The sequence below is a fragment of the Oncorhynchus masou genome, chromosome 29 (assembly GCF_036934945.1).
Source record: "Oncorhynchus masou masou isolate Uvic2021 chromosome 29, UVic_Omas_1.1, whole genome shotgun sequence".
Classification (NCBI taxonomy): domain Eukaryota; kingdom Metazoa; phylum Chordata; class Actinopteri; order Salmoniformes; family Salmonidae; genus Oncorhynchus; species Oncorhynchus masou.
In genome coordinates this window covers 86,134,607-86,149,802 of record NC_088240.1, presented here as the reverse complement: position 1 = coordinate 86,149,802, position 15,196 = coordinate 86,134,607, and positions in this window count along the sequence as shown.

Here is a 15,196-nt window from a genome sequence, read left to right as displayed (position 1 = left end):
AGTGCTATTTAGCCAAATCACATGTTTAATATTGATATGTAGTGCAATTTAGTCAAATCACATGTTTAATATTGTTATGTAGTGCTATTTAGCCAAATCACACGCCACTTACATGACTGATGTTATCTCAGTGTCAGTGTTAGAGGACTGAATATTTCCACAGCATCAAAGACTGAAAGAAACCTCAGACAACAATAGGACAAAAATAACTGAAGCTAAAAGCTGGCAAACAACTGACCCATGAAAGTAAATACCTCTGGAGACAATGATGACACAGTCAGGAGGAGAATGCCACTCTCTCTCTCTCTCTCTCTCTCTCTCTCTCTCTGTCTGTCTCTCTTTCTCCCCCCCCCTTCTCTCTCTTTTTCTCCCCCCCTTCTCTCTCTCTCTGTCTGTCTCTCTCTCTTCCCCCCTTCTCTCTCTTTTCTCTCCCCCTTCTCTCTCTCTGTCTCTCTCTCTGTCTCTCTCTGTCTGTCTCTCTCTCTCTTCTCTCCCCCTTCTCTCTCTTTTTCTCCCCCTTCTCTCTCTCTCTCTGTCTCTCTTTCTCTCTCTCCCTTCTCTCTCTCTGTCTTTCTCACTCTCTCTCTGTTTCTCTTTCTCTCCCCCCTTCTCTCTCTCTCTCTGTCTCTCTTTTTCTCCCCCCCTTCTCTCTCTCTCTCTCTCTGTCTCTCTTTCTCTCTCTCCCTTCTCTCTCTCTGTCTTTCTCACACTCTCTCTCTCTGTTTCTCTTTCTCTCCCCCCTTCTCTCTCTGTCTCTCTCTTTCTCTCCCTCCCTCCATCCACCAGATGTCAGGTTGCATTGCCACATGGACTACAAGCAGCACTCAGCAAACACCACCAGGTGTGCATTCCTCTCTGGGCCTAACTGAGGTGGGAGCCCCTCCTCTGCACCAATAAAAACACAGTTTCCCCTCTAGGTGCTCCCCTTCCCTGGGTTTGTCTGCGTCCCAAATGGAATCCTCTACCCTACATGGTGCACTACTTTTGACCCGTGCACAAAAAGAAGTGCACTACATAGGGGATACGGTGCTGCCCTATGGGAGCAGTCCTATGGGCCCTTGTCTAAAGTAGTGCACTATATAGGGGATACGGTGCTGCCCTATGGGAGCAGTCCTATGTGCCCTGGTCAAAAGTAGTGCACTACATAGGGGATATGGTGCTGCCCTATGGGAGCAGTCCTATGTGCCCTGGTCAAAAGTAGTGCACTATATATAGGGAATATGGTAATGCCCTATGGGAGCAGTCCTATGTGCCCTGGTCAAAAGTAGTGCACTATATAGGGGATCAGGCCCCATTTTAGATGCACCCTTGGTCTCACGGGACAGGAGCAAGGCCGTAGGCTTAGAACTGGGTTAAGTGCATCACAGTGGACCACTAGCCCCTCTTTAACCCATCAAGTAAACTGGTGAGTCAAGACCAGAGAAAACAACTTGCTTTCTACAACAAAAACACTGTCTGACAAATCTGTGCTACTTCACAGGGCTGAGATATGGAGCTAGAGAGGCAGGGTGAGATGAAGTGGAGGAGGGAGGAGGGAGGACGGAGGAGGACAGAGGAGGGAGGAGGGAGGAGGGAGGACAGAGGAGGGAGAGGGGAGGAGGGAGGGAGGAGGAGGAAGGGGGAGGAGGAGGGAGGGAGGAGGACGGAGGAGGGAGGAGGACGGAGGAGGAGGGGGAGGAGGACGGAGGGGGAGGAGGACGGAGGTGGAGGGAGGGAGGGAGGAAGGAAGGAAGGAAGGAAGGAAGGAAGGAAGGGAGGGAGGGAGGGAGGGAGGGAGGGAGGGAGGGAGGGAGGGAGGGAGGGAGGGAGGGGCTGTAATGGCAGGTCTGCTAGTATACACCTGGTCTATATTCACTCTTTAATCTGAGGAGGAAGAGGAGGGAGGAGGAAGGGACAGAAATGAAAGGCCCTGCCTGTCACTGATCCCTCATGTCAGACACACCACCCGGGGGCGGGACAACATTCACCACAAATGAATCACAGACAGACAGACAGACAGACAGACAGACAGACAGACAGACAGACAGACAGACAGACAGACAGACAGACAGACAGACAGACAGACAATCGAACGTAACCACGGCGATGTGATGTGATGCACAATGATGGGCTTCTAGAATGCAGAGTCTACGGTTGCAAAATTCTGGTGCCTTCCACAATATTTGAAGATTTATTTGAAGATTACCACAATCAACAGGCATAAGCAGGACATCTGGAATCCTCTAACTGGTCTTTCTGGAAAACATTTAGGGAATTTGGGAAAAGTTGCAATAATTTTGAGACATCAAGGACAGGGTTAATGACAGGGCTGTATGGTAAAACACCAGGAGCAGATGACTTGCCAAGTATGATCCTAAAACGCTACTCAACACACTGCTGCAGAACTTGAGCCGGTTAAGAAATGCCTTATTATAACTGGAACCATATGAAGACAATGTCTTGACCTTCTATTACAACAAGACAAGTGTTTTCTGATACACAATGTGCTGTACCGATGAACTTCTGTCATTACATTTTCTTCACCTTATACATCTTCTTAGGTGTTGTGTTCCTACCGAACAAGGCATTTTGGTTTGGAACTTTTACGTAAAAAAAGAAATAAGAATGACATTTGAATACGTGCGTGGAGTTAGGCAAAGGCTTTCTGGGCAGCAGCTAGACGAGCGGTTAAGAGCGTTGGGCCAGTCACTGAAAGCTTGTTGGTTTGAATCCCACAGCTGACTAGAGGAAAAATCTGCCGATGTGCCCTTGAGGAAGGCATTTAACCCTAATTGCGCTTGTAAATCACGCTGGATAAGAACGTCTGCTAAATGACTAACATGTAAAATGGCACAAGAAGATCCATGGTCAATGATCATTACTAAAACAAGGTACTTTATAATTAAGAGCAGCTAATTGGGCTGTTTTTCAAGAAGTTGTAACACACACACACCCGCCCTCATTTCCTGTACGACATAGAGGCTGGCATCAAGGGACTCATCAGGGGACATGCTCCTCCTCTGAACATTATCCTGTTCTATATCTCTGACTGAAACTCAATGCACATCTGGAGAGAGAGAGAGAGAGAGAGAGAGAGAGAGAGAGAGAGAGAGAGAGAGAGAGAGAGAGAGAGAGAGAGACAGAGAGAGAGAGAGAGAGAGAGAGAGAGAGAGAGAGAGAGAGAGAGAGAGAGAGAGAGAGAGAGAGAGAGAGAGAGAGAGAGAGAGAGAGAGAGAGAGAGAGAGAGAGAGAGAGAGAGAGAGAGAGAGAGAGAGAGAGAGAGAGAGACAGAGAGAGAGAGAGAGACTGAGAGAGAGAGAGAGAGAGAGAGGGAGACTGGGAGAGAGAGAGAGAGAGACAGAGAGAGAGAGAGAGAGAGACTGAGAGAGAGAGACTGAGAGAGAGAGAGAGAGAGAGAGAGAGAGAGAGAGAGAGAGAGAGAGAGAGAGAGAGAGAGAGACAGAGAGAGAGAGAGAGAGAGAGAGAGAGAGAGAGAGAGAGAGAGAGAGAGAGAGAGAGAGAGAGAGAGAGACAGAGAGAGAGAGAGACTGAGAGAGAGAGAGAGAGAGAGAGGGAGACTGGGAGAGAGAGAGAGAGAGACAGAGAGAGAGAGAGAGAGAGAGACTGAGAGAGAGAGACTGAGAGACAGAGAGAGAGAGAGACAGAGAGAGAGAGAGAGAGACAGAGAGAGAGAGAGAGAGAGAGAGAGAGAGAGACAGAGAGCAAGCTGGTCCTGGGGCTCTGTTCACAAACACACCCTACAGAGCCCCATGACAGCAGCACAATTAGACCCAACCAAATCATGAGAAAACAAAAAGATATTTACTTGACACACTGGAAAGAATTAACAAAAAAACAGAGCAAACTAGAATGCTATTTGGCCCTACACAGAGAGTACACAGCGGCAGAATACCTGACCACTGTGACTGACCCAAAATTAAGGAAAGCTTTGACTATGTACAGACTCAGCGAGCATAGCCTTGCTATTGAGAAAGGCCGACGTAGGCAGACATGGCTCTCAAGAGAAGACAGGCTATGTGCTCACTGCCCACAAAATGAGGTGGAAACTGAGCTGCACTTCCTAACCTCCTGCCCAATGTATGACCATATTAGAGAGACATATTTCCCCCAGATTACACAGATCCACAAAGAATTCGAAAACAAATCCAATTTTGAAAAACTCCCATATCTACTGGGTGAAATTCCACAGTGTGCCATCAGAGCAGCAAGATTTGTGACCTGTTGCCACGAGAAAAGGGCAACCAGTGAAGAACACGCACCATTGTAAATACAACACATATCTATGCTTATTTATTTTATCTTGTGTCCTTTACCATTTGCACATTGTAAAAACACTGTATATATATATATATAATATGACATTTGTAATGTCTTTATTGTTTTGAAACTTCTGTATGTGTGATGTCTACTGTTAATTTTTATTGTTTATTTCACTTTATATATTATATACCTTACTTGCTTTGGCAATGTTAACACATGTTTCCCATGCCAATAAAGCCCCTTGAATTGAATTGAATTGAGAGAGAGAGAGAGACAGAGAGAGAGAGAGAGAGAGAGAGAGAGAGAGACAGAGAGAGAGAGAGAGAGAGAGAGAGAGAGAGAGAGAGAGAGAGAGAGAGAGGCCTTTCCTGTTTCCATTGGGGCTAATTATACACCTCTGTAAAGGATGGACTAGTCTATATCTCAGGAAGAACTACTACAGACAGACAGTGTGAGATCACTACAGCATAACACCGTGACAAAAACAAATCAAATAGAGTTTTATTTGTGATATGCGCCGAATACAACAGGTGTAGGTAGACCTTACCGTGAAATGCTTTACTTACAAGCCCTTAACCAACAATGCAGTTCAAGAAAGAGTTAAGAAAATATTTACTAAATAAACGTAAGTTAAAAAAATGTTTTTTAAATAATAACACAATAAGAATAACAATAACGAGGCTATATGTAGTGGGTACCGGTACCGAGTCAATGTGCGGGGGTACAGGTTAGTTGAGGTCATTTGTACATGTAGGTAGGGGTAAAGTGACTATGCATAGATAATAAGCAGTGAGTACATGTAGGTAACATGTAGGTATTACAAACATGGTCAGGGAGAGGTTGAAAATGTCAGTGAAGACACTTGCCAGTTGGTCTGCGCATGCTTTCAGTACACGTCCTAGTAATCCATCTGGCCTGTGGCTTTGGGAACGTTGACCTGTTTAAAGGTCTTGCTCGCATCGATGGCGGAGAGTGTGTTCACACAGTAGTCCGGAACAGCTGGTGCTCTCATGCATGATTCAGTGTTGCTTGCCTCAAAGTGAGCATAAAAGGCATTTAGCTTGACTGGTAGGCTTGCGTCACTTGGCAGCTCGTGGCTAGGTTTCCCTTTGTATTCTGTAAATAGTTTTCAAGTCCTGCCACATCCGACAAGCATCAGAGCTGGTGTAGTAGGATTCAACTTTAGTCTTGACGCTTTGCCTGCTTGATGGTTCGTCTGAGGGCATAGCGGGATTTCTTATAAGCGTCCGGATTAGTGTCCCGCTTCTTGAAAGCGGCAACTCTAGACTTTAGCTCGGTACGGATGTTGCCTGTAATCCATCGACGTCATCTGACCACTTCCATATTGAGCGAGTCACTGGTACTCCCTGCTTTTGTTTCTGCTTGTAAGCAGGAATCAAGATATAATTATGGTCAGATTTGCCAATAGGAGGACGAGGGAGAGATTTGTATAACTCTGTGTGTGGAGTAAAAGTGGTCTGGAGTGTTTTTCCTCTGGTTGCACATGTGACATGAAGGTAGGAGCGCTGTTTCTGGATGAGCTTTTTCATGTTTGCTTATGGCCTTATACAACTCATTGACTGCGGTCTTGGTGCCAGCATCGGTTTGTGGTGGTAAATAGACGGCTACGAATAATATAGATGAAAACTCTCTTGGTAGATAGTGGGGTCTACAGCTTATCATGAGGTATTCTACCTTAGGCGAGCAATATCTCGAGACTTCTTTAATATTAGACATTGCGCAGCAGCAGTTATTGACACACATCCCCGCCCCTCGTCTTACCAGATGTAGCTGCTCTGTCCTGCCCATGCACGGAAAACCCAGCCAGCTCTACAGTATCCATGTCATTGTTCAGCCACGTCTCGGTGAAACATAAGATATTACAGTTTTAATTGTAGATGGTCCAGTTTATTTTTCAATGATCACACGTGGTAGTGGTGGTCTACCTACTCGCCGGCTAATTCTCACCAGGCACCCCGCCTTCCTCCCCCTTTTTCTCTGTCTTTTCTTCACGCTGATGACAGGGATTTGGGCCTGGTCTTGACAAAGCAGTATGTCCTTCGCATCGATATCATTAAAGAAAAAATCTTCATCCAGTTCGAGGTGAGAAATCGCTATTCTGATGTCCGGAAGCTCTTTTCAGTCAAAAGAGACAGTAGCAGCAACATTATGTACAAAATACAGTAGCATCAGGACGACTTCAAGTCTATCACACAACCAAACTCAGAGACTATACAGTAGCATCAGGGCGACTTCAAGTCTATCACACAACCAAACTCAGAGACCAGACAGTAGCATCAGGGCGACTTCAAGTCTATCACACAACCAAACTCAGAGACCATACAGTAGCATCAGGGCGACTTCAAGTCTATCACACAACCAAACTCAGAGACCATACAGTAGCATCAGGACGACTTCAAGTCTATCACACAACCAAACTCAGAGACTATACAGTAGCATCAGGGCGACTTCAAGTCTATCACACAACCAAACTCAGAGACCATACAGTAGTATCAGGACGACTTCAAGTCTATCACACAACCAAACTCAGAGACTATACAGTAGCATCAGGGCGACTTCAAGTCTATCACACAACCAAACTCAGAGACCATACAGTAGCATCAGGACGACTTCAAGTCTATCACACAACCAAACTCAGAGACCATACAGTAGCATCAGGAAGACTTCAAGTCTATCACACAACCAAACTCAGAGACCATACAGTAGCATCAGGGCGACTTCAAGTCTATCACACAACCAAACTCAGAGACCAGACAGTAGCATCAGGACAACTTCAAGTCTATCACACAACCAAACTCAGAGACCATACAGTAGCATCAGGACAACTTCAAGTCTATCACACAACCAAACTCAGAGACCATACAGTAGCATCAGGGCGACTTCAAGTCTATCACACAACCAAACTCAGAGACCATACAGTAGCATCAGGACGACTTCAAGTCTATCACACAACCAAATTCAGAGACCATACAGTAGCATCAGGACGACTTCAAGTCTATCACACAACCAAACTCAGAGACCAGACAGTAGCATCAGGGCGACTTCAAGTCTATCACACAACCAAACTCAGAGACCATACAGTAGCATCAGGGCGACTTCAAGTCTATCACACAACCAAACTCAGAGACCATACAGTGATGACTTCAAGTCTATCACACAACCAAACTCAGAGACCATACAGTGATGACTTCAAGTCTATCACACAACCAAACTCAGAGACCAGACAGTAGCATCAGGGCGACTTCAAGTCTATCACACAACCAAACTCAGAGACCAGACAGTAGCATCAGGACGACTTCAAGTCTATCACACAACCAAATTCAGAGACCAGACAGTAGCATCAGGGCGACTTCAAGTCTATCACACAACCAAACTCAGAGACCATACAGTAGCATCAGGACGACTTCAAGTCTATCACACAACCAAACTCAGAGACCATACAGTAGCATCAGGAAGACTTCAAGTCTATCACACAACCAAACTCAGAGACCATACAGTAGCATCAGGGCGACTTCAAGTCTATCACACAACCAAACTCAGAGACCAGACAGTAGCATCAGGACAACTTCAAGTCTATCACACAACCAAACTCAGAGACCATACAGTAGCATCAGGACAACTTCAAGTCTATCACACAACCAAACTCAGAGACCATACAGTAGCATCAGGGCGACTTCAAGTCTATCACACAACCAAACTCAGAGACCATACAGTAGCATCAGGACGACTTCAAGTCTATCACACAACCAAATTCAGAGACCATACAGTAGCATCAGGACGACTTCAAGTCTATCACACAACCAAACTCAGAGACCAGACAGTAGCATCAGGGCGACTTCAAGTCTATCACACAACCAAACTCAGAGACCATACAGTAGCATCAGGGCGACTTCAAGTCTATCACACAACCAAACTCAGAGACCATACAGTGATGACTTCAAGTCTATCACACAACCAAACTCAGAGACCATACAGTGATGACTTCAAGTCTATCACACAACCAAACTCAGAGACCAGACAGTAGGATCAGGGCGACTTCAAGTCTATCACACAACCAAACTCAGAGACCAGACAGTAGCATCAGGACGACTTCAAGTCTATCACACAACCAAATTCAGAGACCAGACAGTAGCATCAGGGCGACTTCAAGTCTATCACACAACCAAACTCAGAGACCATACAGTAGCATCAGGAAGACTTCAAGTCTATCACACAACCAAACTCAGAGACCATACAGTAGCATCAGGGCGACTTCAAGTCTATCACACAACCAAACTCAGAGACCAGACAGTAGCATCAGGACGACTTCAAGTCTAGCACACAACCAAACTCAGAGACCATACAGTAGCATCAGGACGACTTCAAGTCTATCACACAACCAAACTCAGAGACCATACAGTAGCATCAGGGTGACTTCAAGTCTATCACACAACCAAACTCAGAGACCAGACAGTAGCATCAGGACGACTTCAAGTCTATCACACAACCAAATTCAGAGACCAGACAGTAGCATCAGGGCGACTTCAAGTCTATCACACAACCAAACTCAGAGACCATACAGTAGCATCAGGAAGACTTCAAGTCTATCACACAACCAAACTCAGAGACCATACAGTAGCATCAGGGCGACTTCAAGTCTATCACACAACCAAACTCAGAGACCAGACAGTAGCATCAGGACGACTTCAAGTCTAGCACACAACCAAACTCAGAGACCATATAGTAGCATCAAGGCGACTTCAAGTCTATCACACAACCAAACTCAGAGACCATACAGTAGCATCAGGACGACTTAGAGTCTATCACACAACCAAACTCAGAGACCACACAGTAGCATCAGGGCGACTTCCAGTCTATCACACAACCAAACTCAGAGACCATACAGTAGCATCAGGACGACTTCAAGTCTATCACACAACCAAACTCAGAGACCACACAGTAGCATCAGGGCGACTTCCAGTCTATCACACAACCAAACTCAGAGACCATACAGTAGCATCAGGGCGACTTCAAGTCTATCACACAACCAAACTCAGAGACCATACAGTAGCATCAGGACGACTTCAAGTCTATCACACAACCAAACTCAGAGACCACACAGTAGCATCAGGGCGACTTCCAGTCTATCACACAACCAAACTCAGAGACCATACAGTAGCATCAGGGCGACTTCAAGTCTATCACACAACCAAACTCAGAGACCATACAGTAGCATCAGGGCGACTTCAAGTCTATCACACAACCAAACTCAGAGACCAGACAGTAGCATCAGGGCGACTTCAAGTCTATCACACAACCAAACTCAGAGACCATACAGTAGCATCAGGGCGACTTCAAGTCTATCACACAACCAAACTCAGAGACCATACAGTAGCATCAGGGCGACTTCAAGTCTATCACACAACCAAACTCAGAGACCACACAGTAGCATCAGGACGACTTCAAGTCTAGCACACAACCAAACTCAGAGACCAGACAGTAGCATCAAGGCGACTTCAAGTCTATCACACAACCAAACTCAGAGACCATACAGTAGCATCAAGGCGACTTCAAGTCTATCACACAACCAAACTCAGAGACCAGACAGTAGCATCAAGGCGACTTCAAGTCTATCACACAACCAAACTCAGAGACTATACAGTAGCATCAAGGCGACTTCAAGTCTATCACACAACCAAACTCAGAGACCATACAGTAGCATCAGGGCGACTTCAAGTCTATCACACAACCAAACTCAGAGACCACACAGTAGCATCAGGGCGACTTCCAGTCTATCACACAACCAAACTCAGAGACCATACAGTAGCATCAGGGCGACTTCAAGTCTATCACACAACCAAACTCAGAGACCACACAGTAGCATCAGGGCGACTTCCAGTCTATCACACAACCAAACTCAGAGACCATACAGTAGCATCAGGGCGACTTCAAGTCTATCACACAACCAAACTCAGAGACCACACAGTAGCATCAGGGCGACTTCCAGTCTATCACACAACCAAACTCAGAGACCAGACAGTAGCATCAGGGCGACTTCAAGTCTATCACACAACCAAACTCAGAGACCATACAGTAGCATCAGGAAAGACTTCAAGTCTATCACACAACCAAACTCAGAGACCATACAGTAGCATCAGGGCGACTTCAAGTCTATCACACAACCAAACTCAGAGACCAGACAGTAGCATCAAGGCGACTTCAAGTCTATCACACAACCAAACTCAGAGACTATACAGTAGCATCAAGGCGACTTCAAGTCTATCACACAACCAAACTCAGAGACTATACAGTAGCATCAGGGCGACTTCAAGTCTATCACACAACCAAACTCAGAGACCATACAGTAGCATCAGGGCGACTTCAAGTCTATCACACAACCAAACTCAGAGACTATACAGTAGCATCAGGGCGACTTCAAGTCTATCACACAACCAAACTCAGAGACTACAGATTTTGGGGTAAGTCTGATTTTCAAAATAATCAATTTTGTCACTACTTGACCATGACTCAAATTGTCTGACAGCTGAGTGTGTTGCCACATGAATAATTCATTTAGTTTTGAGCTTGAAGAGCGACTGTTCGTCTTCTAAACACGGTTGTTTGTGAGGGTAGACTTTATCAGTATAATGACTCCTTCCTGTTTGTACACAGATTCCTGGAATGATCTGTGTTTTCAAAGCTTTTGAGTCTGGATCAAATGTCTCTTATAACCAGAGAGAGATGCATTCCTGCTAAACAACATGAGATCCGTGAGCGTCCCTACGGCATGGGATAACACAACTACTGATGACAGGAGAGAAAACACGGAAACTGGGTCCTAAATTGCACCTTTCTCAGCCTGAACACAACGGGCCGGTTTCGGCCTCAACGTGCTGTGTCTGTACACCTTTTTAACCTGCTACATGTCACTCTCAACCACAGAAGCTACAGACACTAGTCGTGCTCGGCTTCCAACATTGGCTGGGCCAGAGAAATGTGTGGCCATGATGAAACCTATTTTACTGATGATTGAAATCACGTTACAATACGAATAGGCTGCAGTGCACTGGGGACAATGATGATCCACAAGACCAGTATCAGAACCATCCCATAATAGACTGCAGTGCACTGGGGACAATGATGATCCACAAGACCAGTATCCGAACCATCCCATATTTTTTTTTTTTACCTTTATTTAACCAGGCAAGTCAGTTAAGAACAAATTCTTATTTTCAATGACGGCCTGGGAACAGTGGGTTAACTGCCGGTTACTAGTCCAATGCTCTAACCACTAGGCTACACATTCCAATGTGAATGCCGATACATCCTAACAAAACACACCTATGACTGCCCTGCTAATGTGCGTTGCTGGACATATCGAAAGTAGACCCGTAACTGATCCAAATGTTTTCCTGAATCAAACATCCACTCAAAACACATGGGGCTTTTGATCAGATATTCAAATGGATGTTTGGCAGAAATTTTTTTATGTTTAAACATTCAAGGCTCCCTTTGTTATTTCATGAAAAAAAATATATGCTTGATTGCATTTAATGAAATGAATACCTCGTATGCTGTGTAATGACATAAATACCTCGTATGCTGTGTAATGACATGAATACCTCGTATGCTGTGTAATGACATAATACCTCGTATGCTGTGTAATGACATGAATACCTCGTATGCTGTGTAATGACATGAATACCTCGTATGCTGTGTAATGACAAGGATACCTCGTATGCTGTGTAATGACATAATACCTTGTATGCTGTGTAATGACATAATACCTCGTATGCTGTGTAATGACATAATACCTCGTATGCTGTGTAATGACATGAATGCCTCATATGCTGTGTAATGACATGAATACCTCGTATGCTGTGTAATGACAAGGATACCTCGTATGCTGTGTAATGACATAATACCTTGTATGCTGTGTAATGACATAATACCTCGTATGCTGTGTAATGACATAATACCTCGTATGCTGTGTAATGACATGAATGCCTCATATGCTGTGTAATGACATGAATACCTCGTATGCTGTGTAATGACATGAATACCTCGTATGCTGTGTAATGACCTAATGCCTCGTATGCTGTGTAATGACATAATACCTTGTATGCTGTGTAATGACATAAATACCTCGTATGCTGTGTAATGACAAGGATACCTCGTATGCTGTGTAATGACATAATACCTTGTATGCTGTGTAATGACATGAATACCTCGTATGCTGTGTAATGACATGAATACCTCGTATGCTGTGTAATGACATGAATGCCTCGTATGCTGTGTAATGACATAATACCTCGTATGCTGTGTAATGACAAGGATACTTCGTATGCTGTGTAATGACATGAATACCTCGTATGCTGTGTAATGACAAGGATACTTCGTATGCTGTGAAATGACATGAATACCTCGTATGCTGTGTAATGACATGAACGCCTCGTATGCTGTGTAATGACATGAACGCCTCGTATGCTGAGTAATGACATGAATACCTCGTATGCTGTGTAATGACATGAATGCCTCGTATGCTGTGTAATGACATGAATACCTCGTATGCTGTGTAATGACATGAATACCTCGTATGCTGAGTAATGACATGAACGCCTCGTATGCTGTGTAATGACATGAATACCTCGTATGCTGTGTAATGACATGAATACCTCGTATGCTGTGTAATGACATGGATACCTCGTATGCTGTGTAATGACATAATACCTCGTATGCTGTGCAATGACATGAATACCTCGTATGCTGTGTAATGACATGAATACCTCGTATGCTGTGTAATGACATAAATGATGAATTTATTGTATTGAAGAAGGCTAAGTCAGGTTAAGACAGATAAAACAGGATGTGATGTCACAGCTCCATGGTGGATGCAGTAGATTATATAAGGCTACTATGTGAGTCAAGAGAAAAATAACACTTTATTCAGGCTAAATTATGGCATGCTAAATGTTTCTGATCAGTGATACATGAGTTACCTCTTCCACCTGCCCGGCCAGAGATCAAATAACCAAATATACAGACAGAGATTCAGAGAAACAACATGTTGATTATCAGACAAGAGCTACATAAGGTAGGGAGTAGGACAGGCTACTAGGAGAGTGAAGAGCTACATAAGGTAGGGAGTAGGACAGGCTACTAGGAGAGTGAAGAGCTACATAAGGTTGGGAGTAGGACAGGCTACTAGGAGAGTGAAGAGCTACATAAGGTAGGGAGTAGGACAGGCTACTAGGAGAGTGAAGAGCTTCATAAGGTAGGCAGTAGGACAGGCTACTAGGAGAGTGAAGAGCTACATAAGGTAGGGAGTAGGACAGGCTACTAGGAGAGTGAAGAGCTACATAAGGTAGGCAGTAGGACAGGCTACTAGGAGAGTGAAGAGCTACATAAGGTAGGCAGTAGGACAGGCTACTAGGAGAGTGAAGAGCTACATAAGGTAGGCAGTAGGACAGGCTACTAGGAGAGTGAAGAGCTTCATAAGGTAGGGAGTAGGACAGGTTACTAGGAGATCAGCTCAATTTAGCTAACATTTCCCCGGCCTAATTGTTACACAATATCTAAACGGAGATTCACTGAAATCAGAAATCGGACATTGATTGATTTATCAAGAAGAGTCCCCCTACGCTTGTCTCAAAACAATCAAAATGATTATCTAGGTGACCACAAACAGGCGCGAAAATCTGATATCAACTTCGGAGGGGACAATTACATGACATTTTCTCAAGAGCAATTCCTGAGGGGGACACCAAAAGTAGTGCTGTAACACATAGCCTACGTTGTAATATGTTAAATGTATATTGAGGAACCATATCACTACTACTGGATAATTGATAGGTACAGTAGTTAACTGAAGGGTTGTCCCAACTTGTTCAAATGTTTAAATCATTATAATACCACTAATAATAATAGTTATAGCAGTGTTCCTTATCAGTCCAGTATGTACCTGGTTAAATAAAGGTGAAATAAAAAATGTAAAAGTTCCCTGGCCACAATTTAGCTTTTGCAACGAGACCATTAAATATATTTCAGCCAATGGTAGAAGAGGGTGTAGTTCTGTTCAGTTTATCGCTAACCTTATCACAGGGACTTTGAAGCACTACAGCTACATGCTGATCTTGGAAGAAACGAAGATTCCATCTTTGACGACGCTACATAAATGCAATAGGTACTAGCTAGCTTGATAGTTCATGTTTGCTCTAGTTTGCGCGCTAAATCTGCAAATTCAGCTCGTGCGTGAACCCTGCCAACATATAAAAAAAAACATTGCTATGGTGCGATTGACTGGATCAACTTCACGTTAGTTACGCGCCTTTCAGACTGTAGATACGAACCTTCTGTTACCAGACCAGCTAAGGAACTGGCAGTGGATCAAACCAATGTGAGGCAAAGGGCGGGAGATCGCAATTCTTTGAAACTTACAAACGCGCTATTAAGTGTCTATAATCAGCACAAGTACTTTCATTGCGTATTATTAATATAATTGAAATGACATAGTTATGTTTACAGTGATTTATTGGGGGGGTCAAATCATATTTTTTCCAAGGATGGGGGGGGGGGGGTCGTGTGTCCCCCGTCCCCCTGGGATTTCCGCCTATGACCACACACCACTACTGCTTTAATTAATATAACGGTTGGATATGACTTTGGGGCGTTTCAGTATAAGCAACAGTTTTATACATGCCCTCAGGTTCATTAGCATACTTTATTCCACTATTTTAATTTTTACATTTGACATATTAGTAATTTAGCAGAGTCTTTATCTAGAGCAACTTACAGTAGTGAGTGAGACATGTTTCATACCTTGTCGTCATTCAGTTGATCTAAACTAAGGTGAGTTGCTCACCGGGCTTGGGGTCGAACCGGGCCTGAGCTAGGGCTTCAGTTCACCGGGCATGGGGTCGGACCGGGCCTGAGCTAG